Raw genomic sequence first — 27,799 nt, 5'->3', positions numbered from 1 at the left:
CAGTTTGTTTGCAAGAAGAAATGGCCAGATGTACGATTATTCACTGACTCATGGGCTGTAGCCAATGGATTGGCTGGATGGTCAGGCACTTGGAAAGATCACAATTGGAAAATTGGTGAGAAAGACATCTGGGGAAGAAGTATGTGGATAGATCTCTCCAAATGGGCAAAGGATGTGAAGATATTTGTGTCCCATGTAAATGCTCACCAAAAGGTGACTTCAGCCGAGGAGGAGTTCAATAATCAAGTGGATAAGATGACCCGTTCTGTGGACAGTCAGCCTCTCTCCCCAGCCATCCCTGTCATTGCTCAATGGGCACATGAACAAAGTGGCCATAGTGGTCGAGATGGAGGTTATGCTTGGGCTCAGCAACACGGGCTTCCACTCACCAAAGCTGACCTGGCTACAGCTGCTGCTGATTGCCAGATCTGCCAACAGCAGAAACCAACACTGAGCCCCAGATATGGCACCATTCCTCGAGGTGACCAGCCAGCAACCTGGTGGCAGGTTGACTACATTGGACCACTTCCTTCATGGAAAGGACAGCGTTTTGTTCTTACTGGAGTAGATACTTATTCTGGTTATGGATTTGCCTTTCCTGCACGTAATGCCTCTGCTAAAACCACCATTCACGGACTGACAGAATGCCTTATCTATCGTCATGGTATTCCACACAGTATTGCTTCTGACCAAGGAACTCATTTCACAGCCAGAGAAGTAAGACAGTGGGCCCACGATCATGGAATTCACTGGTCTTACCACATTCCCCATCATCCTGAAGCAGCTGGTCTGATAGAAAGATGGAATGGCCTTTTGAAGACGCAGTTACAGTGCCAATTAGGTGGTAACAGCTTGGAAGGTTGGGGCAGAGTTCTTCAGAAGGCAGTATATGCTTTGAATCAGCGCTCGATATATGGTACAGTTTCACCCATAGCCAGGATTCATGGGTCCAGGAATCAAGGGGTGGAAAAAGGAATAGTTCCACTTACTATCACTCCTAGTGACCCTCTAGGAAAATTTTTGCTTCCTGTCCCCATAACTCTAGGTTCTGCTGGCCTAGAAGTTTTGGCTCCAGAGAGGGGAGTGCTCCTACCAGGAGCTACAACAAACATTTCATTGAACTGGAAGCTCAGACTTCCCCCTGGTCATTTTGGGCTTCTAATGCCCTTAAACCAACAGGCTAAAAAAGGAATAACAGTGTTAGGAGGGGTGATAGATCCAGATTACCATGGGGAAATTGGATTACCTCTTCACAATGGTGGTAAGCAAGATTATGTCTGGAGTGTAGGAGATCCCTTAGGGCGTCTCTTAGTACTACCATGTCCTGTGATTAAAGTCAATGGGAAACTACAACAGCCTAATCCAAGCAGGATGACAAAGGACGCAGACCCATCAGGAATGAAGGTATGGGTCAATCCTCCAGGAAAAGAGCCAAGACCTGCTGAGGTGCTGGCTGAAGGAGAAGGAAATACAGAATGGGTAGTAGAGGAAGGTAGTTATAAATACCAATTAAGGCCACGTAACCAGTTGCAGAAACGAGGATTATAAAGTAATATGAATGCCCATTGTAAATTTACTAATGCGTTAGCGATTGTACGAGGGATAGTTATATCATGTTAGGCATATTTACAACCTTGTTATTGTTTCATGTGAACATGAGATATTATTTGTGTCAAGTTGACAAGGGGTGGATTGTAGTGGCTATTCCTGGTTGTCAACTTGACAATATTTGGAATGAACTACAATCCGGAATTGGAAGGCTCACCAGTGACCCTTATCTGGAGGCTTGGAGATCCTTATCTGGATCTTGGTTTGAAGATCTTGAGCCATAGTGGCTATGGATTCCAGAAGATTGAATCTCCGAGTTTAAGGAACACACCCTTAATCTGGGCTACGCCTTTCATCTGGGATTAAAGGTGTGGTGGAACACACCTTTAATCTGGGCTCCACCTTCTGCTGGAGACAATATAAGGACATTGGAAGAAGGGAGTCTAGCTCTTGCTATTGCTCCTTCGCCTGCTTGCTGCGTGAGACTGAGTAACTGCTAGATCCTTGGACTTCCATTCACAGATGCGACTGAACAATTGTTGGGAATTGGGCTGCCGACTGTAAGTCATCAATAAATTCCTTTACTATTTAGAGACTATCCATAAGTTCTGTGACTCTAGAGAACCCTGACTAATACAATGAGGTTATGTGTAAAAACATCAGAAAGACTGAGGAATGTTCAACAATGCTAATTCACTGCTATCATCACAAAGCAGTTGAGGCATTACCATCTCAGTCTTGAAGGTCATACCGAGCTGAGATCAGAACCACACTGTGGGTAGGAGCCCTCCCTCTGGAGGACCAGAGCTACTGCTATCAGTCCGAGGTCTGTAACTCCAGCTTATCTGCTGCCTATGTGACCTGAAGCTTCCTCCTTCCTCACCTTTTCCAAATGCTTCTCACTGGAGAAACCCAGAGAGTCCAGAGGCAGAGCACAGAACATCACAGAGAAGAACAGAGAGAATGCATAAGAGAATTTATGCAGCAGGCTGGGGGAAACTGTTCAATAGGCAAAGTGCTTTTGCATATTAATGAAGACTTGAGTTTGATCTCTGGCACCCATGTAAAATGTTGGGCATGGTTGCACATGGTGGCCATCTGGTTCTGAGTATTTGCAGATAGGAGGATTGTACATGTTCATTGGTCAGTTGGTCTAGCCAATCAGTGATCTTCAGGTTCAGTTAGAGACCTTGTCTCAAAAAATAAGGTGAAGAGTAATAGTGGTCAACACTTGAGGCTGACCTCTGCTTACCACACAGGGAAACACACACTCATATGGACATATACACACATGTGTATACAAAAATTAATTTAATGCAGAGCACAAAGAACTCATTGCAAAGTAATGTATGTTTTAATACAAATCATCAATTCTTAGCAACATTAGCATTATTGCAAGAATTCCTCTATCAGTATAGAGACCTGATTTTTAAAGTACTTAAAAATTTGATGAGTGTTAAGTATTTCTATTAATATTTCTATTAATATTGCTGTTGCTACTGTCTTTATATCTTTTTCTTTTGCAGTTTCTATTTATCTAGTTTACTCATAGCTAATGGAATGGTCCTCATTTTACAATTAATTTTAATAACTCATTTTTATACATCTAGGACAGTGTTGGTTGCTCAACACAGTATGGGTAAATTTCTATTAAATAATTATACTATAAAATGTTTCATCCTGGCTTTTTATTTGTTTTATAATAAATAAATAACAACAACAACCACAATAATAATGTTTATGATATAGATAATTTAAATATTTATGCATTCAAATATAACTACATTTGTTTAATATTTCCTCTAAGACAATTTTTCAAAAGAGATAATATTGAAATTGAAAACCACTATGATTTTTAAAAAGCAGAGACTAAGGGGAGAGATTTCTTGAATGCAGGGTATTAGAAAAAGATATTGTAGACTAATCTAGCATAAGGCTAGATGGTAGTGTTTTCTTCATAGGCCAGGTAAGCTGGTGACCAGGACCTTTGAAGGAAGGAAGGAAGGAAGGAAGGAAGGAAGGAAGGAAGGAAGGAAGGAAAGAAGGAGGAGGAGGAGGAAGGAAGGAAGGAAGGAAGGAAGGAAGGAAGGAAGGAAGGAAGGAAGGAAGGAGGGAGGGAGGGAGGGAGGGAGAGAGAGAGAGAGAGAGAGAGAGAGAGAGAGAGAGCAGGGACAGTGCCTGGGAGCAACTTAAGACAGCAAATGTCAGGCTGATGGTTTGTCTGAGTGATTACAATAGGTGTTTAAAACAGGAGTGGGATGAGGGTGGGGCAGGGTGGGGCAGGGTGGGGCAGGATGGGGCAGGGTGGAGCAGAGCAAGGCAGGTTGAGATACATGGGCAGGGTGTGGTTAGCATTGTTCAGCCCTGCCTTGGTCAATAGCTGTCTTCATGTACCTGCACTAAACTCTGGACCAGAAGAGGTGTGGTGTTTCACTCCTGTATCCCAAGCACTCAGGAGGCAGAGGCATGAAGGTTGTCACAAATTCTAGGCCAGCTTATTCCTCATAGGTCTCAAAAGACCCATATTAAAAAGCACAATACCACCCTTTGGTTTTTGTCAATAATGCCTTTAAAAAAATCTATAAAAGTAAATTGCTGTGGCAAAATAGCTGATATAAGCAACCTAAGGAAGGAAGGGAGGACAGATGGACAGGAGGATGGAAGGAAAGGTGGAAAGAAGGACAGAAGGAGGGAAGGAATGAAGAATTGAATGGGGAGGAAGGAAGGGAGGGAGGGAGAAGGGGATGAAGGAAGAAAGGAAGGCAGACAAAAGGATAGAAAGGAGGATGGAAGGAAGGACAGAGAAAAGAAGGAAGGATGGAAGGAAGAATGAAAGGAGGAAGGAAGGAAGGAAGGAAGGAAGGAAGGAAGGAAGGAAGGAAAGGAAGGGTGGAAGGGAGGAAGGAAGGAAAGATGGATGGACAAACAGAAGGAAGAAAGAAAAGAAAGGAGGAAAGATAGATGGACAGACAGATGGATGGAAGGAAGGAAGGATGGACCAAAGGAAGGGAAGAAGGAAGGGAGGAAGGATGGATAGATTTGTCTTGGGTGGTTTTAGGGTACAGCCCATTATGGAGGGGATATAATGGCAACAGGACCTTGAGGGAGCAGACAACATTGCATAGGCAGTCAGGATGCAGAGGCATGAAGGTTGGTGCTCAGCTTGCTTCTTTTGTCAAATTTGATAGCCCAGCCCAAGGAATGGTGCTGCCCACATGCAATATAAGTTATCCTGCCTCACTTAAAGGTTTCAGAAATGTCCTCATAGACAGTTGGTGATTCTAAAACAAGTCAAGTTGACAACAAAGATTCATGATCACAATGCCTACATTCTGGAACCTTCATAAAAGTGAGATTTAAGGATGTTCTGAACTGGAAGATATACTCATGTACAAAGACAGTAGAGTCCCCACCACAGAAATAAAGGCTCTTATACTTGGAACCCGGAAACATTGTCCCATGAGTATCATAAGATAACTCAACACTTGGCATGACCTATCAGAAGGATCACGGGGGAAAATATTTAGAATTGGACACCAGAAATCACAGGGAAAAAAAAATCAACCTGGGACCCCCTTTGTGTTGTGTAGCAATTTCCTATTAGAATATGATCCAGTTTACAGGGGAGCTAGCTAAGACACAGAATGTCAGAAGAGGACAGGATTTTTTAAGGGAGATGAAATATTCCAACATTCAGGGGAGTTTATTAAGCTTAAAAAGAGAACAAATCAAAAGTTTTAGGAAGTTCCTGAAATTGAGCAGATTTGCTATAGCTCTACCTCCCTAAGCATAGATTAGCACAGTGAGGATTTCTGGAAAAATGATCAGATGGACTGTTTGGAATAGGCTCAGAGTATCCAAGCTGCCTGACAGATTAGCCAAGATGACTAAAAAAAGCAGAGACCAGCTAAGCTTTCTGACAGGTTTGGATCAATTGAACCACCTGGACAGGAAACTGCAATCTGCTGAGCCAGCTACAGGGTACACACTGTTCTCTGGGTTTCCAGATTTCATAAGCTGTCACCCATGCTGGGGAGGGCATTGGTGGTACAGCTGTCTTTGAGTCATTTCTGCTCCTGGAAGTAACTCGAAAAACTCACTGGTTTACCAAGTTCAACTTTGGAGCTATCTTTATATTGGTCTGCCATAGATCCCCAATCTGTGGTGAATAGATGGCTATTTATATCTCCCTAGGATTAGTGTCCCACAACAACTTGGCATAGGGTATACACATACTCCTTTTCTAATAATGATGTACTCGGGAGCCTCAGAGTACATACACACCTGTATGTGCCATGTGCATATACCCTCTCTGGAAAACCAGCTTTGCAACCTGTTAGCAACTTTTGATCCTTACCTACATCTAGCTACATAAACTACCCTGTCTGAACAATGGAATAATCTCTTTTTACAAACCATCACATGTAGACAGAGTCCATTTAACCACATCCTGCTTTTGTCTGGGTCCAAGAGCAAAACAGCTGACCTGACTTAGTTGGGTGCATGCAGAAGAAGGTGAAACCCTGTCTCCACACCAACCTGGAGAACCCCATAGTCTCCATCACATGCCAATGCATAATTAGGCCAATGTGATTAAAATCAAATACAGAGGAAGTTACAGGCACAGAAGAGAAATGGCAATGGAAATCTATCTGCCAATCAAAACAGAGAACCACTATGGGCCTTATTCCCAACCTCCTCCTTCTTTTAGATGCCATAGACAGCAACCCCACAGCAACAACCAAAGGCCTCTGAGCACCTTGGCTCAGTATCTAGCTGTCAATCTTGACAATTCTATCTTGCCTTGAATAGAGCTCCCTTGTTGGTTTGCAATCTGGGTAAGCCTTTATCTCAATCCTTTGAATGAGAGGCCAAGGGAACCCAGCCCAGTCCATGACCACCAGAAACAGGTTCACCTTAAGGAAAGAGAAGCTAGGTATGAAGGCCTCATTCCCAGACAGAAATGGTCCTTCTGAGAAGATGCTTTTGTTTACTGGTACCCACTCTGCATGGCAGCAGGAGATACTTGGGTGACAGCAGAACATAGGTGGAAAAGCAAATCCCAGTGCCCTATGACAAGGGTGTTTGCGCAGAGTGGAACTGGATAAACACCCCAGGGAGTACCTATGGCATTTAGCCCACTGGTGTCAGATGCCATCCTAAATGTGTGTGAAAAAACCCATATGGACTCCTAGAAACACATGAGGGGGTGGCACACAGAAGTCAAAGGTCATTGACAGCAGGTGAAGGCAATGAGCCAGGGAAATATGGCTATTACAGCTAATGAGACATGTTTGTACATTCAGATTAATGGGTTCTGGGAAAATCTGTGATAAACACATCTATCTCTTTAGCTGTCCATCTCTGCATCTCTGTGCTTTCTAACTGCTTCAGGGTATAATCAGTGGGTGGTTGGCACCTCCAATTTAATCCTTGGGACTCTTTATGCTTCATAGATGATACACATCTTTAAAAAAAATAGATCTAGGGAGAGAATGTGGAAAACGATCCTGAAAAAGATAGTTAAGAAAAAAAATCATAGGATAATTGAGTCTATTTTCCTCTTTCTCTAATTTCCAAACCAACTTCATTCATTGCTGCCAAAGTCTGTTTTCTAAAGAAATGAACAACAAAGCCAACCATGGCACAAAGTGGTAAGCAAGGGACAGAGTGCATATCCATGACAGTGAGTGAGGACTGAAGAGCCCAATGCTGGCAATGGCCCATCCATATCCATGACAGTGAGTGGGGACTGAAGAAACCATTGCTAGCAATGGCCCACCCACTCAAACCACAGCCCGCAAAGCTGAAGAATAAAAATGTGAAGATATAAATGTAAGATCCATGTGGGAACATATATCTGCTTGGTACACATGTCCAATCACAGCTGAAATATACAGCACTGAGTAACATTAAGTTTAGATAGAAATCAATTAAGCGATGCCTGATATGGAATGGTATTACACGTCTAGTAAAGCAAAATTAACAAAAGCTATTATTGACTTATCTACATAACTGTTTGACTTCTTTCAATTTTTCTGGAAACCAGTTCTTTAAATGTTGGGGATGAATGGATGAACATATATAGATACACCCACACACACATACACACACAATCCCCATACCCCACAGATATATATGCACACACACACACACCCCAAAATAATTCTGATATTACTAACCAGGCTATTACAAAATGAAAAGCAGTAGTCACCCTTACATTATTAATTCACAGCTCTCTACTTAGTTACGTTTTCCACATAAAGTAGTTTGCTTGCATGTATGTCTGTACATCTTATGTGTAAAATGCTGGCAGAGCCTAGAAGCAGGCATTGAATTTAATGGAACAGGGATTATAGAAGGTTGTGATCTGCCATGTGGGTGCTGGGAACTGAAAGCCCCTGTCCTCCAGTCCTCTGAAAGAGCAACGAGTGTTCTTCACCACCAATTAACTCATGGCTCTTAGAATTTAAACCCTGAGATGAGTAACTCTGACACAAATCAAGATCATTATGGATTCCCCCGGAAGATGGCATGAGCTGCATTTGAGTTTGAATAATAACCATGTAACTCATTTCCTGTCCATTTTCCTCTGGTGCAGTTTTTATCGTAAAGAATGTAGATCCATTTCACCAGCAGGCAGGCAGAACTTGAATGTTCTTTTGGACGGAATCATTGCATTGAGAAAAGAGTTTTAAAACGAAAGAGAGAAGACTAGGGAGCTTACAGTGTGTGTGTGTGCATGAGCTATGTAAGCAAAGCGCAGGCGAGGCATGTTGTTGCATCATGCCTGTAAGTCTGGAGTCATGACTGCATCCCACACAGGTGTACACAGGTCACTGCTGAGGGGTGGCAGCTTGGAAGCAGAAGCGAAGTGGTTCTTTCAGTGAAACACTACTTTTAATAGCAGATTTTCATAAGAACTGGGACTAATGCACTTCAAGAATATTAGGGATGATACTGTGTAAGTTTCTTTAAAAATCCAGAACACATTGGCAATTTCATATAAATGGAAATACATGGATTCAACTTAATCTACATAGATTCATAAATAACTTTGTTAGCATTCAGTTATCTACCTCATCCTATAAATATTTGAGGGGTGATGACTTTAACATTCTGTATATCTTGCAGAATACAGAAGATAGCACAATTTGTATGAGATCTTCTCACATATCTCTTGAAATACCAATTATTCTGGGCTATGATCTAGCACCTACCTCTGCCTATCTATCTATCTATCTATCTATCTATCTATCTATCTATCTATCATCCTATACCTATATATTTAAATGCCTGTCTACCTATTTATCTATCATCTGTGTATATATCTAAATGTCTATCAATCTATCTACCTACCTATCTACATATCTATGTATCATCTATCTTTCCATTATCTCTAATCTCTATCGTCTATCTATCTATCTATCTATCCATCTATCTATCTAAATATCTGTCATCTATCATCTATATATTTAATCATCATCTCTATCTATCTATCTATCTATCTATCTATCTATCTATCATCTATCTATCTATCATCTATATATGTATCATTTATCTATATCGATCTATTTATCTGTCATCTCTCTATATCTATTCATCTATCTGTCTATATTGTTCTGTCTATCTATCTGTCATCTATCTATATTTACTGATCTATCTGTCTCTATCTATCTACCTATCCATTCACCTATCATATATATATATATACATATATATATATATGTCATCTATCTATATTGATCTGTTTATTTATAATTTATCTACCTAAAGTCTATCTATCAGTCATCGGTCTGTCTATCACCTATATATCTACCTATCATCTGTCTGTCTATCCCTTTGTCTGTCTGTCTATCTATCTATCTATCTATCTATCCATCCACCTATCATTTATCAATCATTTATCATCTATGTATCATCTATTTATCATTCATCAATTATCTATCATCATCTATATCTATCTACATACATATATATCTATGTGCATGCACAGAGAGTTATGATTCTAAACCATTTTATTCAGTAAATTACAATAAAGGATTGCAAATTACCTGAGGAGAATATTTTCACAGAATTCCCGATCATTGTGGACTTGCTCAGGATACTAAGCATTCTTATACGAAGAGATAATTTAGCGTGTAAAGCTTCACTGATTAATAACAAATTAAAGACACCAGAGTAGCATCAAAATACATATAGAGATAAAATTCAAGATACTAGGATTAATTTTAATATTAACCCCTAATATTTTCTCTGGGTTCTTTTTTTAAAAAAACATCATATTATACAGTAAAGGATATATACAATGAATAATGAAAGTATTTATAGAATCAAAATTCAACTGTTTACTTATGCAATTATGTTAATCAGAGAGAAAGTGAATGAACACAGACCCATGCTTGTCTTAGAGCAAATGTCTTTTTGTCTCTAAATTACATTTGTTTCCAACATCACAGAAATTGTGGTGACTTTGCTTAGGTTTCTCATAGTGGTCATGTTATAAGACATTTTTGTTTCCTGAGTTACTTAATGTTAGCATTCATAATTAATTGTATTTATATTATACCTTTTGAAAAGGGTAAATTGAGAACAATGGGTGGAATATTAAAACACAGTGATATAAGAATATGATCACTACATTCAACTTTTATAGACTGCTTTTAGAAAACAAATTTCTCACAGCTGTCGTATGGAAGAACAGTGTACTCAGAAGTATGTTAGATTTGGGTCACATTAAAGGTCCAAAGCATTATAGAAACCTTTTATTTAATGTATATATTAAAACCAACTTTAACATTACAGCCAAGATTCAACAGAGGCCAAAGCTCTTGAAATTGTCTATATATTAATTGGTTTTTGTCACACCCAACAATTCAACCTAATAGAATGTATAATCTGCTTTGTCTTGATGATTTTTCATAACGAAGCAACCCAGATGACAGAGAGTGGCGTCCTGATCTCACATAAAATCGTTACTTAGATGTATACTTGTTTAGTAGTGTCGTCTTCTGTGGCCATAGGCTTGCAGACAACTTTATGGTAGAGATAACAGAGAAGGTTCCAGAATGATGTCACCATTGCAGAACTCCCTGCAGGGTATTTGAGACAAACTTCCCAGCACTCCTGGGCTGTGTTCCTTCCTGAAAGCTCTTTCCCACATTCTACATCTGAGGAGTAAGCAGAATGGAAGCCAGGGGTGGAGTTCTCAGTTCCTAAGTAGGATGCTTTAGTCTAGATGGGGTCATTCACCAGGGCTCATTCCATATCCTACACCCAGACTAAGGCAAACATTTGACTTTGAACCATGGAACAGTTAAGGCAATAGAGCAAGACCCCGTTTCACACACACACACACACATACACACACACACACACACACAGAAAGAAAGAAAGAGAGAGAGAGAGAGAGAGAGAGAGAGAGAGAGAGAGAGAGAAACTAAATGGGAATGAGCATATATAGCCCTTCTGTTTGAACATTGCGGAATTTATCTTTATAACTACTTGATATTTTTAAATTCTAAAATCTGAAGCTCACATTTGAAGAGACACTTCAACTGACATGCCATCCTTAAGCACGCGCTGATGGCATGAAGACAGCAATGCTGTGTTAATATTTTGACACTGCTGACTGTTATTAATAAGCTGGTGACGGTTCCCATCATCCTTGCACAGGAAACATCTAGTCGAGGCTTGTGATTTCGAAGGCAGAATATTATCAGAGTGCCAAAAGTCTATTCCTAGCTATGTCATTAACTAGCTGGGAGAGTGTAGACAAATCAATGGCGGTTTCAGAATCTCTTCTTCGCATGTATAAATAAAAAGGGAATAATTTGTTGGGTTGGGGAACAAAATATAACCAGGCTAGAGGTCAACCTTGAGTCCTCTTACTTAGGTGCTTTTTGTGACAGGGACTCTCATTTGCAGAAGAGTCACTGATGAGACTATGCTGACAGGCCAGTGAGTCCCAGTGAGCTCCAGTGAGCCCCAGTGAGCCCCAGTGAGTCCCAGTGAGCTCCAGTGAGCCCCAGTGAGCTCCAGTGAGTCCCAGTGAGTCCCAGTGAGCCCCAGTGAGCCCCAGTGAGTCCCAGTGAGTCCCAGTGAGCCCCAGTGAGCTCCAGTGAGCCCCAGTGAGTCCCAGTGAGTCCCAGTGAGCCCCAGTGAGCTCCAGTGCTGAGATGAAAGCATCTGCCTCGAAACTCAACTTTATCATACATGACTTGGGAACTCAACTCAGGTCCTTGTACTTGTGTGCAGGCATCTGAGTGGACGAACTATCTCTGTAGTTCTGTGGATTATTTTTTTTTAACTTTCTATATCACTGGATAATTTCAAGATGTATAGGATTTGTTACTTGTGAAATCATTATGAAAGTAGATCATATTAGAGAAATATCAATAAATACTTATCATGGCAAGTGAGAAACTGTTTACAGAGTTTACTCTGGTAGAAATTATTTAGTCCTATTTTCTTTTTTTTTTAACAATTTCATTATATTTTAATAAAGTAATTTGAGTTGTAAATAAGTTTAGAGAGTATATGGCTCAAGCATTGCTGATAAAATAGACAACATGAATTTTCTTAGCTTTAATCTGACAACGGCTTCGTGTAATTTTCTGTAAAATACTGTATTGGAGTATCCAACACGTTGTCATTGAAATTCTAATCTTTATTTTAATTTAATTTTATTTTAGGTATGTTTGCATGCAGTGCCTGTGGAGACCAGAAGAGGGCATCAGATCCCCTGGAACTGGAGCTACATGTGATTGGTGCACTGCCAGGTGTGTGCTGGGACTCAAACTCAAGTCCTTTCAAAGAGCAGCCAATGCTTTTAATCACTAAGCCATCTCTCTGGCCCTAATGGTTATATATGTATATGTATGTGTATGCGTATGCGTATGCGTATGTGTATGCGTATGTGTATGCGTATGTGTATGTATATGTACACACATACACATATATACACCGACACACACACATATATGTATATATATATTATATATATGCATATATATGTATATATATGTGTGTATATATATATATATATATATATTTATACATATACATATATATGATAACATCTTCAGCCAAAAATATCATTTAAGATTTAACATAAACAAAGTATAAGCTCCAAATAATAAAAATAGAAAAATTATGTTATAAGGCTTCTGTGCAAACAGTAAGCATTGCAAGGTATGTTAAAAAAATATTTACAAATAGGAAAAGAATATATCAACTTAATGTGCAAAAGTATTAAGGGGGTTTAAAGAAACTACAAATGTATACATACAAAATGCTAATTAAAGTATATGAGATCACATTATTTATAACAAATTTTTAGAGATAATTCAAATATTAGAATTGTCTCCTGAAGTATATTATGCAGTGTCATTTAGAGTGCAGTAAAGAGACTAAAAGCATGGTTTAGAAAATAATATACTAGTTTGAAATGATATTTATTTATCAGGTAGTCTGTAGAATAGTCCAACTCCATATATAGGAATACATAGCTATGAATTAGCAAAAGCAAATCAGGAGATTTTAAGGGTGTAAAACAAAATATAACTAGTGACTGTCTCTGGGAAGTGAGGATGTGAAAACGTTATTTTTCTCATTATTTTTAAATTTTCTTTTTTATATTATCCCTTTAGATGGTAATTTTCTCCATTCCCATAGTTCTGTTTTTCCCAGTTTGGGTTACTCACAGTCACCCAATAGTCTGAAATATGAAATGGAAGATTCTAGAAATATCAATAGAAACATTTTAAATAACTTTTTTCATAGTCTATAATTATCTTATTTATTATTTTTCTTATATGCTTAATTTGTAAATTAAACTTAATTATCAGTGATTCCATATAGGAAAACAATGTATGTAGTATGATCCAGTTTTCAATATCCCCTGAGGGTTTAGGGACACTTCCCTTTTGAGAGGGTAGTTGTGTTGGGGGAACTATCTTCTGTTTAAATTGTGCTTAATCTTAAGTGACCAACACACTAACAAACATGCCACACACACCATTTGTAAAGCTACAAGTCCTTATATGCAAATTAAACCTGCCTCTACTTTTCCAATTGCCCTTTCCCATCCAGCAAGTAGTCTACCAGTAATTATGCTTTTCCACATGCCTCCAGCGGCACTCTGAACATAGACACCTTCATATCCAACCAGAAGAGAGTCTATAATTTCCTGCAGAGTGCTTTGCAATGTAATTTGAAGGTTTTACTCTACGTGCAGAACTGAATGGCCTTCCTTCAGCACAAGAAAAAGCTTTTTTGAAAGGAAAAAGCTACGGGCTGAAAAGATTTGAGAATATAGAAGTAAAAAGAAAGGAATTGATAAAATATCAAATTGATGGTATCAGGCAACAGTTCAAGGAGTTCCTCTAGGAAAAAGCACAAATGGAGCAGCCAAGTGGAATGATTTCCTGGGACACATGTTTGTCACCCAGACATCTGGGAAACATTTAGATGGCTTGGTGAGGGCCAGTTTTACTAGTGGCAAAATCTTGATGCTTGGAAGTTTACCAAATGAGCCAAAGTTTTAAGCTGTAACATTTGACATTTGGTACTGGGGCCCTCAGTCACTGTCATTTTCCCCCAAGGCTTCTGCATTTCTCTCTTTACATTTTTTTAAGCAAACAGAGCCTGTCCATCTGGTGTTAAAGTTGGGCATATGATCCCAGACAGACCAGAGAACTTCTCAGTGTTTGTCACTCTGGGTGAGGTGAGGTGGGTCCCCAACCATCTGGCCACCAAGTCAGAGCTCCTCAAGACTAAATGTCCCACTCCAAGGAGAAAGTCCACACATCACAGGAAAGAGTGAACACTCCTACCAAAGCCCTAGGTGTGAGGGCCAGATCTGTACCCATTACATCCAAGGGAGTGGAGACTAAAGACTAAGAAGCAAACCAAGAAGCTTCGCAAAGAGTGACCTTATCGTGCTGAGAATGAGCGTACTCAGAGTGCTGCTTCTGAGCACTCAGCCCCTCCACGGACAAAATCAACTTCAAGCTCATACACGATGCTTCCTCGAGGGAAGATCTCCCAGGTAGCTGACTGAAGTAAGCAAGCTGCCTTTCCGACTTTATCATGGCCCTGACCGAAAGAAGGAAACTGAGTTGCTGTTGGGCATTAACTTTTTGCCTCTGTGGTACAGAGATATTATCTTTAAGATAATTTGCAAAAATGTTGAGAGAATTTTACCTATCAGCAAGCCAAAAGATTCATATAAGATCTCTTGGGACAATGAAAACTTTGACAAACTAAACAAAACCATTTGAATTTAACCTCTGTGTCTAATCTTTGAAATTTTGCCATACAACTACCCTTCCTTAAAAGGACTGCTACGTGGGTGCTGGACATTTCTTTGCATCATCTACAGCACTGGGGCTTTTACCTCCCTCTGCCTATGCCATTAAAGAAAGAGCACCCTAATCATCTAAAGCCTGGGCTCCGTTAATCATGGCATTCTCCTATGGTTTGCTGAACTTCCCAAATCGGATAGAATGACAAAGGCTCTAAGCTTATCCAGATGTGCCCTGACAAAGGCTCTAAGCTTATCCAGATGTGGTTTTGTAATGATGTCACTAGGCTTTACTCCGCAAGCAAAGTCCCCAAAATATACAGTATCTACAACAAGGTTAATGGAAATCCCCACCAAGGGTAAATACTTGAGCAGATTGTGTCATCAGAATATATTTAAACACTATTTAAAAGGATTTTAAACTAAGAGGATTTGATTTTACACTGCTGGATGAACATACATGTAATACGACGGAGCTGTCAACAAATAACTATAATGCCTTTCTCTCTTCAGCTCCTCCCGAAGCCGACGGCATTGTTGCGTTCAATTGGCTTCTTGCAATTGAAGTTCAAACCTGTCTGTCCTTCTGCTCACTGCATGTCTCCATACCTTTACTATTGGGTGATAATCTTATGTTTTGATGTTTTTTGCTTCTAAAACACTGGTGACTTTGTGATATGTCTTCTTTTAAAGATTTATTTTATTTTAATTATGTATATATGTTTCTGTCTGTGCATGGGTATGGGCAGGTAACTGCAGAGGCTGAAAGGGGGTGTAGGAGCCCCTGAATCTGGAGTGACAGGCACTTCTGAACTGCCTGACATGGGTGCTGGGAACTGGTCTGGCTGGGTTTTCTGGCAGAGCAATATATGTTCTTAACCATCAAGCCATCTCTTCAGCCCAAATTCATGTTAATTTCCTGAAAATTCATCTCCATTGGCTCACAACAAAGTTTAAAACTTATTTTAATTTATCCTAGCAGCTTTGATTATTGGACTCTCTCCTTGCTTCTCATTGCTGCCCAGGTACCAGCATATTATAATGGGCTCTGTTTGATTTCCATGAAATGAGTGATAAAGCAGTGTGTGTACTTTATTCTCTGGGGCCAGTCAACTACTCAATTTGTAGACTCTTCCTTCCTTCCTTCCTTCCTTCCTTCCTTCCTTCCTTCCTTCCTTCCTTCCTTCCTTCCTTCCTTTCTTCTTTGGGGGTGTGTGTTTCAAGACAGGGTGTCTCTGTGTAGTCCTGGCTGTCCTGGAACTCACTTTGTAGACCCAGGCTGGCCTCGAACTCAAAAATCTGCCTGCCTCTGCCTCCCGAGTGCTAGGATTAAAGGTGTGTGCCACCACGCCTGGCTTTGTAGCATCTTTCTTTATTCTTATGTTTCCAGAAGTTGTTCTCAGATTGAATGGCATTCTACTTGGGTTTATATCTGTTTCTGAGCCTTACAATGGAAAGGCTGTGGAAGATACTGTCTCAGTCACATTGAACTTCTAACCTCCAGTGCATAAAGATGCTCAACAGATAGATTCGGGATGGAATTGAACAGGCAGTTTAAATATATGCCTGAAGGGGATTTCACATTAAGATTATTTATTATAATAGTAATTTTACAATTTTATAACCATAACTATGTGGCTGTGAATAATTCTCTACATTCACAAATGAGTGGCAAACCCCATCCTCAAACATCACAATTAAATTTGTTATCATACTTAGTTCCAAAACTAAATCTTGAAATAGTTTCCATCCTGATTTTCTACTAGGAAACTAAAGCTTACCAGGGTGTTGGTAACTAAAGTCTGTGGTAGGCAGAATTCTGAGGAATCCTCCAGTCAACACTTAACCTTCATACAATTCTGTCCCTCTCAGTGTAGATTGGAATGATTGCTTTGGTGAATTTTTTGCAAACTGGTGTCTGATGGACAAGAAGTGAGGTTATTCTGCTGGGCATTGTCTAATTATGAGCCCTTTAGATCAGAATTTATAGCTTTTTGCATTCATAGGAATACACTGCAAGACAGTGCTGCTCCCAGAGGATTCTTGAAAACAGAGAAAGCTCTATATCATATATGAGATATGTCTTTTCCTACACATGCACACACACACACACACACACACACACACACACACACACACACACACACAGAGAGAGAGAGAGAGAGAGAGAGAGAGAGAGAGAGCTACAACAAGTAGGATCAGTAAGAGATTAATAGTAACTAGTAGCAGAGTAGAACAGTTATAGCACTGTGCTATAGTAAGTAGGCCATGCAGACTGAAGCCATGCAGAGTAAAACTGAATCGTTCCTGTAATACGCTCTAGCTGTTGGTAGGCCATTTAACACAAAGGGGACTCAATACAATGAAAGTTATCCACTACAAGGATGGAGGGAACTCTAAAATGACCTGGTAGTGGCCTCTAGAGTTGAGAAAACCCTTTCCTGAAACCAAGCTCTCTGCTCTACCTCTACAGGAACATAAATTCAGAAACCTATAAGGGTCTAGAAGACGAGGCTTTCCCAGAGGACCCAAAATCTCCAACTCCTTGATTCTGTGGGACCTGACTTAGGAACCAACTAAATGTATCCAGACCTGTGGCTCTTTGACTTATGAGCTCATTCAGAGGTAATACTGAAAGCTAGTTACTGAATCTCTCCTACAGTTACCATGTCAATGAGACTGACTTCTAACTGCTAGAACATTGTTGGCAGGAATCATCACTGCCAGGCCTGGTGCATAAAACTCTTCAACAATGATCTTTCCTTTTATTTTTATATCTGTTGTACCAAGGGTGGTAATTTTAGAGAAATCCTAGTAGTCTCATCTTAACTACAGTAGACACTGTATCTGCCTGTGCCCTTGGATAGCTGTAGAGGAAATAGAATCTAATCACCAAACTTTGTCTGCACTGAGATGTTAAGGGAACAAAAACACTAGTTCCTTGTGTTCCTGCAATTACAGACATAGATGTGTGTACATGGACACACAGATGTTTATATTATCCAGGGCTAATTACTATATAGTTAATATATAGAATACAAAAGAATGAAGACTACTGCTGTCTCCTGAGATGAAACGCGGGAAGAAAAAAAAATGGTGTACATTGCCAATAAAATAAACTGAATTCTAGGGAGTTGGGCTAAAAGGATTGCATGTGCTCATGTCTAGAAGAAAAATATCTGAGCTGAAGATAGACATGAATAGGGATTATAAAGAGACCTCATTGAATGTTCAATGACTGTAAAAGTTACCAATGTTTGTTGAAGAAGAGAAAGAGAGATCAGACCAGCGCTTGAGCATGAACAGGGAAATTAGGAAGGCAAAATATACAGACGGCAGGAGAGGGGTGTCCCAGGATCCAAGAAGGACCCAACACCAAGAGAGTGGTGTCCCAGGATCCAAGAAGGATCTGAAATCACATGCCATCCAAGTTTATTTGAATTAGGAAGAACGTGGATGTAAAAGATACAGGTTAGAATGGTAAAGTTTTGGATCTAACTCAGGTGTTCTGGGCTAAACTTTTGTTTTGTAAAAGGACATGTTTAATTCCTAAACTCCTGTACATGTGTGAATGTGTTCTTATGTGGAAATGGAGTCTTTGAGGCTTAATATGACCTTGGTTTAATCAAGTTAAGTCAAAATCAAGGGGTTAAGTCAGTCAACTTAATCAAGTTATAAAACATAATCAAGTTAAGTGGAGGTCATATGCGATTAGGGTTGAGCCATAAATCCAATATAGATTGCTATGTTTATAGGAATGGAGAATATCATGTAATAGTAGAACCAGAGATCAGAGCAAATGGGAGAAAAAAAATAAGTTAGAGAACTAGAGAGAGATTATGAGCAAGGACAAGAAGCCTACTGGAGATTGGGGGACACCAAACAGCAGAATGTCAACTGATTGTGGGCTTATCAAAGTTACTCAGCACTGCTCAGGACTTTGGGCACAGGCATGAGGAACACCTATGTACATTTTATAGCTTTCGTTTGAAAGCACTGTAATCATGATAGCACCAGGGAGGTGACACTCTGGAAACACTGTAAATTTTATACCTGAAGTGAGCATAGGAGGAGAGGAAAGGAAAGATGTGAAATATGGACTTAGGTTCAAAGAAAAACATGACTCCTGGACCTAAGGACCAGGGAGCATCATGGGAAAGGGGGTTGAAAGACTCTAGGAGCCAGAGAATCAGGACAGCTACTATTAGGCCACGCATTCTACATATGATAGAGAAGATGCAATCATGAAATCTCAGCAATATGGACACCTAAACAAAACCTGCATGATGACCAGTTGGCATGCCGACAGGGATGGGAAGGAAATTTCACAAAGTCCCATCATTAGATGAAGAGGTGTGACTTATGAGAAAAGATTCAGTCTTCACCATGTTGAACTTGCTGGTTATCTGACCCCATATGCATACCAGCAAACACATACATATATGCACTGGAAAACCTGAGTGATATCAGTGGGTTGTATTAAACATTCATGTTCATGTGCACAAACACCAAAGAGGCCATGAAGTTGAGAGTCAGGGGATATGGTAAGAATTGGAGAGCTGAGAAAAAGATGTAGAAATGATGCAAATATCGTGTCCATGTGTGAAACTCTCCAGAAATAAAAATTAATAAGATGAGAAAACCAGATAGTTTACTACAAGAAAATTAGCCAAAGAGTGTAAAGATGGGCAATTTGTGTGGGATGGGAAGTGAATCTGTGAGACATGAAGTACTTCATGGTGAAGAAAAAATTCTGGATTCCAGCCTGAGGGAAAGTAACTCAAAAGTACTCCATGGCCTCCACGGACCAGGGCTGGAAGGATCTAAAGGTTGAGAGTGCCTGCCGAGCCTTCATGGAGAATTCAAAGACTTCGGGGCTGGGGAACTTGGAGTCAGGGAGGGCGCACTAGCTCATTTAGATGAGCAGGGGTAGGATGTTAGGAAAGGTAAATTATGTGTGAGAAAATAACCTCCCATACACAAGAGACATTGGGCCTTACAGAGTCAGTGAGTAGAAGAATGTTCTGGAAAGAAAGATGAATGGTGGGCAGAAAGCAGAGGCTCTGCAGACTATACCCACGGTTTCTGAACTGTAGTATCTCTCAAGCTCCTCCTACTGAACAGAGGTGATGTGAGGACACGGCCTTTGACTCTTTTGTCTTCTCTGAAGTCCTTAGAGATTATTAAAGACACCCAACAATTGCCAAATTAATAAATCACTTCATACTGTCCCCAACTGCCCCCACAGTCAACTTTAGCTGTCACCGAATGTGAACACTTTCAACTGATTTTTTTTCAAAGAGTTGCCTTATCTTGCTCTAATAAGTAAAATTTTGATGGAAGTGTGAAGAATGTTAATTATGGTATCAAATACATAGCCAGACACTCCTCTGAGAATAGAGCTTATGGGAAACTCAGAACCCTCCCCACATCCCCCCTGCTCCCCGCCATGCACATGTTGAAGTCCCCGCCCTTACAGCCTCCTGAGATGGCTGGAACTAAGGGCCTTCATTTATAATTGGTTAATATGAGGTCATTGGAGGTAGATCTGAGTACACCAGGGTGGGTATTCCCATGGAAGTGAAAATTTAGAGGGGGTGGGGTGTGGCATGGCATGACAACAGAAACAGTTATCATGGTAAGATCTGTACAAACCAATTAGCTTTAAAGACAGCAAATCACAGAAACCAGAAGCAAGGCTCGGGCCATCTCCCTACAGAGAGGCAGTGGCAACAGGTGCTGCGGCCTCCTGGATCTTAGACATGGCTACCCAGAACTGTGACATAAGCTTCTGGAAGGAACACAGTTTGAGGCACTCTTTCACAGCAGCCTACCAAACTAACACAAGTAGTTAAAATAATTTTTTTGCTACTTATTGGGTGATTAAATGAAAATTTCTAGGAAGCGACACAAACAGCCTACCTCATTAAAGCCATTTACCAGGTTTAGCATATTAATTACTTCTGAATTATGCATCAGTACTTATTTACTTCAAAATATTAATTTACAGATTCCCAATGATTTTTTTCAATTTAATTCATTTGAACTCAATCCAATAAAAGTTTGTGAGATGTCAACTCTGTCCTAGATGGTAGATACTACAGATTATGGAAATTAGTAATGATATAATGATTGTATATGACCTTAAATTTGTGTTTTGCACAAAGATGTACCCTATTTAAGATTGGTTTATGCAGCAGAATACATTCAAGTGGCAAATGTGTATGACATGACCTGGAGAGTTTGTGAATCAGAGGAAAATGTGGGAATGAATGTAAGTGATGTATGCTTAACATCTCAACAGCGACAGACAGTGCTGATGTACAGCGTGTAGCTCTGGTACTGTCAGAAGCAAACGAGTGACGCTATCAGTAGAACTCAATATCAGAGGAAAGATTAGGAAGAAGCAGAAGGTAAACACTAATCTATATGTGCCATCAGATTTCTAAAATGTCTCTTATACCAACTTTATCGAGTACATTAAAATGGAAAATGCCAAACAACAAAATATAATTTCTAGGCTCCAAACAGCAGAGAATTTAAAACATGAGGTGACTCACTCACGGAAAAGAAGAAGCAGGTTGGAGAGACTGGATTTCTAGTAAGATGATTGACACACATGCCTGAGGACCCAAGTTTGGATCCCCAGAACCCACATGTAGAAGGTAGGTGTCATGTGCCTATGACCACAGAGCAGTATGGGTAGACATCGAAGGATACCTGAGGCTTGCTGGCCAGCTAGCCTAGCCCAGACAATAAGCCAAAAACCAGAGATAGAGATAGGTAGGTAGGTAGATAGATAGATAGATAGATAGATAGATAGATAGATAGATAGATAGATGATAGATAGTATATAGATGATCGATAGATGGATAGATGATAGATGGATGATAGATGGATGATAGAGACTGCCTCAAGAAATTAAAGGAGCAATTGAGGTGAGAGAGTTGATAGGGACCTCTACATGAACGTGCTAACAACTTCACTTCCATGTACAAGAGAGAGGGAGGAGGGAGGCAAAGAGGCAAAGAGGGAGAGAGGTAAAGAGGTAAAGAGGAGAGAGAGAGAGAGAGAGAGAGAGAGAGAGAGAGAGAGAGAGAGAGAGAGGAAGAAGGAGGAGGAGGAGGAGGGGGAGGAGGAGGAGGAGGAGGAGGAGGAGGGAGGAAGGGAAAAGGAAGGAAGGATGAGGAAAAGGCAAGTGCTAAAATCCTATTACTAGGAGAAAACTCTTCAAGCTTAGGAGTGTATATCTCCATATGTAAATGCAAATGTCACATACATTCATCCATATACACATATGCAACCACATCTCCATGTCATTAAAGGACACACATATTACATCCTGTATGTTAGAATGCTTGTTTACTGTGTCTCTAGATTAGACTTTGGCTCCAGCATTGTAAGCCAATGGTCACGATATTCTATCACTGAACACTGAGAACAGTGGGTTTGGCTCCTCTGCAGCCATGCACAGGCTGGTGACTTACCGTGCTGGTTCTGAGTGCCTAGCGGAAACATGATGAGTTTCTAGATTAGCTCTGGAAGGGGAAAGTATCTATGTCCCATTTTACAAATTTTCAGTAGAACTGAAGAACTGATACTCTCTTAGCAGACTCTGCCTGGAGTCAGAAGGTTCTGGTCTGTGGGTACCGCAATAAAACTATCACATGACTGGTTTACTTTCCACCCGACATTCAAAATTGGCCAGTGAAATAATCAAACTACATCTGGCTCTACTCATATTTAGCACACAACCAATTTAAGCTGTATGACTGCTATACAAACCTGGGTGTTCCATAGTGGTGATAATGCTGTTAATCGATTTGGAAAATAGCTGTTTGTATTGCAATCAGACAAGAATGTTCATCAAGCTGTTTCCTTAACACACACTCTTCTAGAAGATTCTCTAAGAGTTAAAAATCACAAAGTAAAGTAATCAGCAGGCTCTATTTGTCAAGGTCTCCATACCACCACTTCTGCATTGAACTTCACTGCTCTTGTAACTTTCTCTTACTTCCACGATGCCTCTAAAGTCCCTCCCTGCACAAGTATCCCTTCATACCATTTAGGAGCATAAAACTGCAGCAAGACTTCATGTGTGAATAAGGGAGCAGACCTTAAAATATAAATACACATAATTTATTTCCTCACACATCAATGCCTTGTACAGTGAAGCGCTTGCCTGGAAGAATGAGCCTTAGTTACAGCGTCTACAGCTAAGCTTGAAGGGTAGTTAAGCATTCTGTACATGCTACTTCATTTCTTTAGATCCTGTGCCTCTCAGGCAATGAGGCTCTTTTGAAGGAAGCATGAACCCAAGGTGTCAAGGTATCTAGCCACATCGTGGGGAACAGCTGTGGGGCTTGCACACAGTCAATTGCTTCAGAACTTGACTGGTAAAGGTTCCCAATACTTTCACAGCTTTTTTGTTTCTGTGTATTCTATGGCATAAGAGAAAGTATGCCGTGACTTACAGGTGCCATCTTAATTTTGTCCAACCATCCACACTTGCTCTGCCTTACTAATACTCAGACTCGGGGCTAAGGCCCAAACCTTTCATCAGGGTTCTTCTCTGTCACACTATGGACAAGGAGTGCCACTGCACTGCTGTACGCAAACTGTAGTATCAGGGCAAGGGATTCGACTCAGACACTAGAGTGCTTCTTCAGCATCCATGAGGCCCTGGTTTGATCCCAGTACTACATGAAGTATTCATGACCCCTTACAACTCCAACAACAGTGCAGAGGAGGTAGAAGCAGGCATAGTAGGAGTTTTAGGCCATCCTCAACTACATAATGAGTTCAAGGTCTGCCTAAAGAAACTACTAGGAAAGCTTTACTCTATCTATACAAACCAATAGCACAAAGTGATCTAACACTGCTTAAATTTGTAGAGTATTGATGAGGTTCCATCTAACACACGGCTAGGGGAAACTAGCCATTAATTTTCTTTTTCTTTTTCTTTTTATTGTGCCACAAAGAATACAGCTCCATGTCCAATAAATTCCTTGTCGTAAGACTGAAGTGTTTGGTACATTCAAGACGAATGTTTCTAGTTTTTTTTTTTGTTGTTGTTGTTGTTGGTTTTTTTTATATGTGGTACTGTTTGACCTTGACAAATAAGATCAAAGAAAAGTTGCAGTACTTTTAGTAGGTTAAGGATATAAATACTTAACTACCTGACTTTATCAGAATTTCACCCGACGTTTATTCCCCAGCCCCTCTGACCTTTCCTCCACCTCTTCAACACTTTCAAGGTTTTACCTATCTTTTCTCTCTCTCCCTGGACCCTTGGGGCTCTCAGAGTCTGAACCACCAGCCAAAGTACATACATAGGCTGGTCCTAGGCCTCCTTGCACATATGTAGCAGATGTGCAGCTTGGTCTTCTTGTGGGTCCTGAACAACTGGAGCAGGGGCTATTCTAGGGGCTATGCCTGTATATGGATATGTTCTCCTAGCGGGGCTGCCTTGTCTGGCCTCAGTGGGAGAGGAAACAAGTAACCTCATAGAGACGTGTGTGTGTGTGTGTGTGTGTGTGTGTGTGTGTGTGTGTGTGTGTGTGATTCTCAGGGAGCCCCAACCTGCTCACAGGTGAAGCAGGAGAGAATGGGGGAAGGGTTGTGGGAGGGGGTGACTGGGAGGAGGCAGTGCATGGGATATAAAGTGAATATGTAAAAAAATGAATAAATAAAATTTAAAAAGAAAAAAGATCTGAGCTCACAGCCTTCTACTCCAGCCAATATGCCTGTTATCCACTGCCTTGCTGTCCCAATCATTATGTACTCTTATTCCTCAGGAACTGTAAGCCAAAAGAGAGCTCTTTCTTCCATAAGTTGTCTAAGCCACAGTGTTTTATTACAGCAAAGGTGGCCTAAGACATGGGCGTGGGCAAGCAGATGTGTTAAAACTGAAACCAGGCATCATATTAAAAAGAGTCCTCACTGCCATTTCTCCATTGGCAGTCTAGAAACCATCAACAACTATAGTTTGGGTTGTGTCAACCAAGACCAGCTTAGATGACAACAGAACAGTTTCAGGCTTCATTCTCACCAACTTTCTGGCCAGTTTGTCGCACGTTCTTCTGATTTCCAACAACATGCTGCTCCTGTCCTTCAAGGCCCCAAGGGCTTCTCTGAAACATTCCTTCAAACTTCTTAAAGGTTGTCTGTTTCTGGTAGGGTGCCCCTTTACAATGAGAATGATCTGGTTGGCTACCACTTGGATCGTCACCATCCATCACCACACTTTCTGGCCTGAACTCCAAAGCAGTCCTGGGATGTTAAATGCTCTCACAGAGGGCTCCTATCTTCTACCTAGTCACAGATGTACCACACACACATCCAAGTGGCTCAATGTAGCCCTGTTAGTATTATCAATATGAGTTCTTCAATCTTTTGATAATGCTTTTAATCAGAAGTTTTAAAAGCACAATTGCTTTTAACTCAAAATTCTTTAAAAAATCTGTCATGGGACAGAAATAAGAGATTAATGGATATCTTGCAGGAAAGATAAATGGGACCACCAGAATACCACAAAACTGGGGGGAAATTAATTGAACCCTTACTTTTGATAAATATTTATTTTTTGCAGAAGAAAAATGCATACTAGTTTAAGCTGTCATTACACTAACCTACATCCTATTTTTCATATTATTAGTAATACATAATGTGGTAGTTTATATTCAAAAATAAAACCAGAATGTATATACCTCATGTATTTATCCAGAAATACACCAAGGTTACTATGGTTACGAAAAATCCATTACCTTTGAATATGGAATGAAAAAGTTTGACTTAAAGTGTGTGCTATTTATTATAGCAAACATCAACAGCCTTCGGGAGGTTCCCTAACTGGATTCATTTTTCAGTGTCAGAGCTGACCCAGTGTATTACAAGCTTATGGCCCATGCAAGGCAAAAACTCGAACTGTGCGCATTTTTAAATATAGTTTGTACTGACCCAAGGAGCAGCCGTGCTTCTGACTTTTAACGCTTCATATTTAAGAGGAAGGAGAAAAAAAACCTCAGAGTACCCAGAGGCTAAGTGGCTACTGTGTGGACTGCCCTTCTTCAACCTCAATCTCCCTAGCCAGCTAGTAGGCCCATTCCCTATGCACGCTAGGGATTTGCCTGCTCAGCTGCAGACGTTAAGAGAAGCCACAAACAAGTGGAGGAGTGGGGAGAAACGTTGACACTTTGAATAGTTAGGAAGGGCCATTGCCTCATGATATGGAGGGAGGTTTTAATGCAATAGAAAGCAAATGAGTTTAAAGTGCCATTGGCCGTGGCCAAGAAAACTTTAGGAGTCCTTGCCCCTAGTGAAATTTTAAAAATTTTCTTATACTATTAATATTTCGGTCATCAAGAATAACTAGATGTTTTAAAGTGAAATAAAATAATAATAATAATAATAATAATAAATTAATAATAATAACAACCCAGAAATGATGTTGGTGGAACCAGAAGTTACACATGAAAATAATTATCAAACTTTTTTTGTTAGTATAAATAAACATGATTTGACAACAATATTTACCACTGATGAATTGTTTGACAATGTAGAGGCAACCTATTTGCCAAAGTAAAAGACCAAAAGAAAGGCATGAAAGCAGAGAGGGTTGGAGAGGACTCAGCTCAAGCAGAATGGATGGGTATGAGCTCATTGTATAGAAGTGTGAAGTTGTCAGAAAAACTAATGGTCTCTAACTCATTTGCTCCCCCTTTAAAACATAGCACATTCATATCTACATATAATATTTATCACAACAGCTAAAAAGACTAATGTTTCTATGGTTTTATATGCTCATATAACTCTCTTAGATGAAGTATGTTATTAAAATATTCTGAAACAGGGTGCAAGAGAGAAGGCATAGTAATTAAGAGGACTTGTTGCTCTTTCAAAGGACCTGGGTTCAATTCCCAGCACCCACATGATGGCTTGCAACCACCTGTAACTCCAGCTCTAGAGGCCCCAACACTCTCTTCTGAGTACCTCTTATACTAGGCATGTACCTGGTTCACATATATACAGGCAGGCAAAATAGTCACACATATAAAATGAAATTACTACATCCAATTTTTCTTGAAAATGTATTCTACAGTGTTTAGAAAAAAACTCAAGGATGTGAGAGTGTGCAAGGATCCAAAATTATACAAATTCAGAACAAATCCTAACCTTTGACCTGACTGTATTTGGGGACAAGAATTTTATTAAGTGAGGTTATTGACTTGTAGCCCTAATAAGTTACTATTGACTGTACAGGAAGAAGAGAAGACAGCAAGCAGGGAAAGGCCTAGTGAGGACACATGAGGAGGCTGACTTCCTCATGGCAAACAGAAACATCTGAGGACAAAGAGAACCTGCTAACACCAGACCTTGGATTTGGCCTCTCCTCTCTGAGGAACACTTTCAACCGTGTAGCACCCCAGGCTGTGGTATTTACTGTGCAGCTTAGAAGATAAACACAGGTGTCCCAGGAATTGCTATCAGGTTCTTTTCTCCTGTTAGATTTGTAAGCGAAAACAAACTATATCCAGCACAAAAAGCATGCACCCTGGGACCATGCAGGCCCACATTCAACTTGGTTTATCCAGTTACTGACTTTCTTGGTTTAGCTGGACCTCTGTTTTGCTTACTATCAAATTAATGAAATATGAAATATCCCTCCTCATCTCCTCTGATTTTTTTTCCTTTTCTTTTTTTCTTTTTTTGTTTGGAGTCAATGTTGTCAGATATTGGTATAGTAACATCTGTTTGCTCCTTGGTTTCTTTTTGATGGAATTTATTCTTTGACCCTACAGCAGTGTCTTTTGTTGATCATGAGGTGTGTTTCTTGAATGGAGCCCAAAGTATGCTACTCCACAAGATAAAACCGATTCCTGGCAGCATTATCAGGTGAAGAACCTGAGGTTAGACAGGTCTAGGCTCTAGGGGAACCTTTGACCA

General features: G+C 40.2%; 1 protein-coding gene and 1 long non-coding RNA gene across 3 annotated transcripts in view; one reads left to right on the top strand and one right to left on the bottom strand.

Moving 5' to 3' along the window:
* Ush2a (usherin) overlaps positions 1–27,799 on the bottom strand; it is a 702,660-nt gene that overhangs the window by 354,975 nt on the left and 319,886 nt on the right. The window lies entirely within an intron of this gene.
* Gm36456 lies at positions 1,994–27,521 on the top strand. Its single transcript, XR_373829.1, has 4 exons — positions 1,994–2,108; positions 12,243–12,329; positions 17,328–17,479; positions 27,116–27,521. It is a non-coding gene; the product is annotated as a predicted gene, 36456 (long non-coding RNA).

This window comes from Mus musculus, chromosome 1 (genome assembly GCF_000001635.26).
Source record: "Mus musculus strain C57BL/6J chromosome 1, GRCm38.p6 C57BL/6J".
NCBI classification, from domain to species: Eukaryota; Metazoa; Chordata; class Mammalia; order Rodentia; family Muridae; genus Mus; species Mus musculus.
Note: the sequence above shows the minus strand (reverse complement) of the source record. Positions and strands in the feature narration are given on the sequence as shown.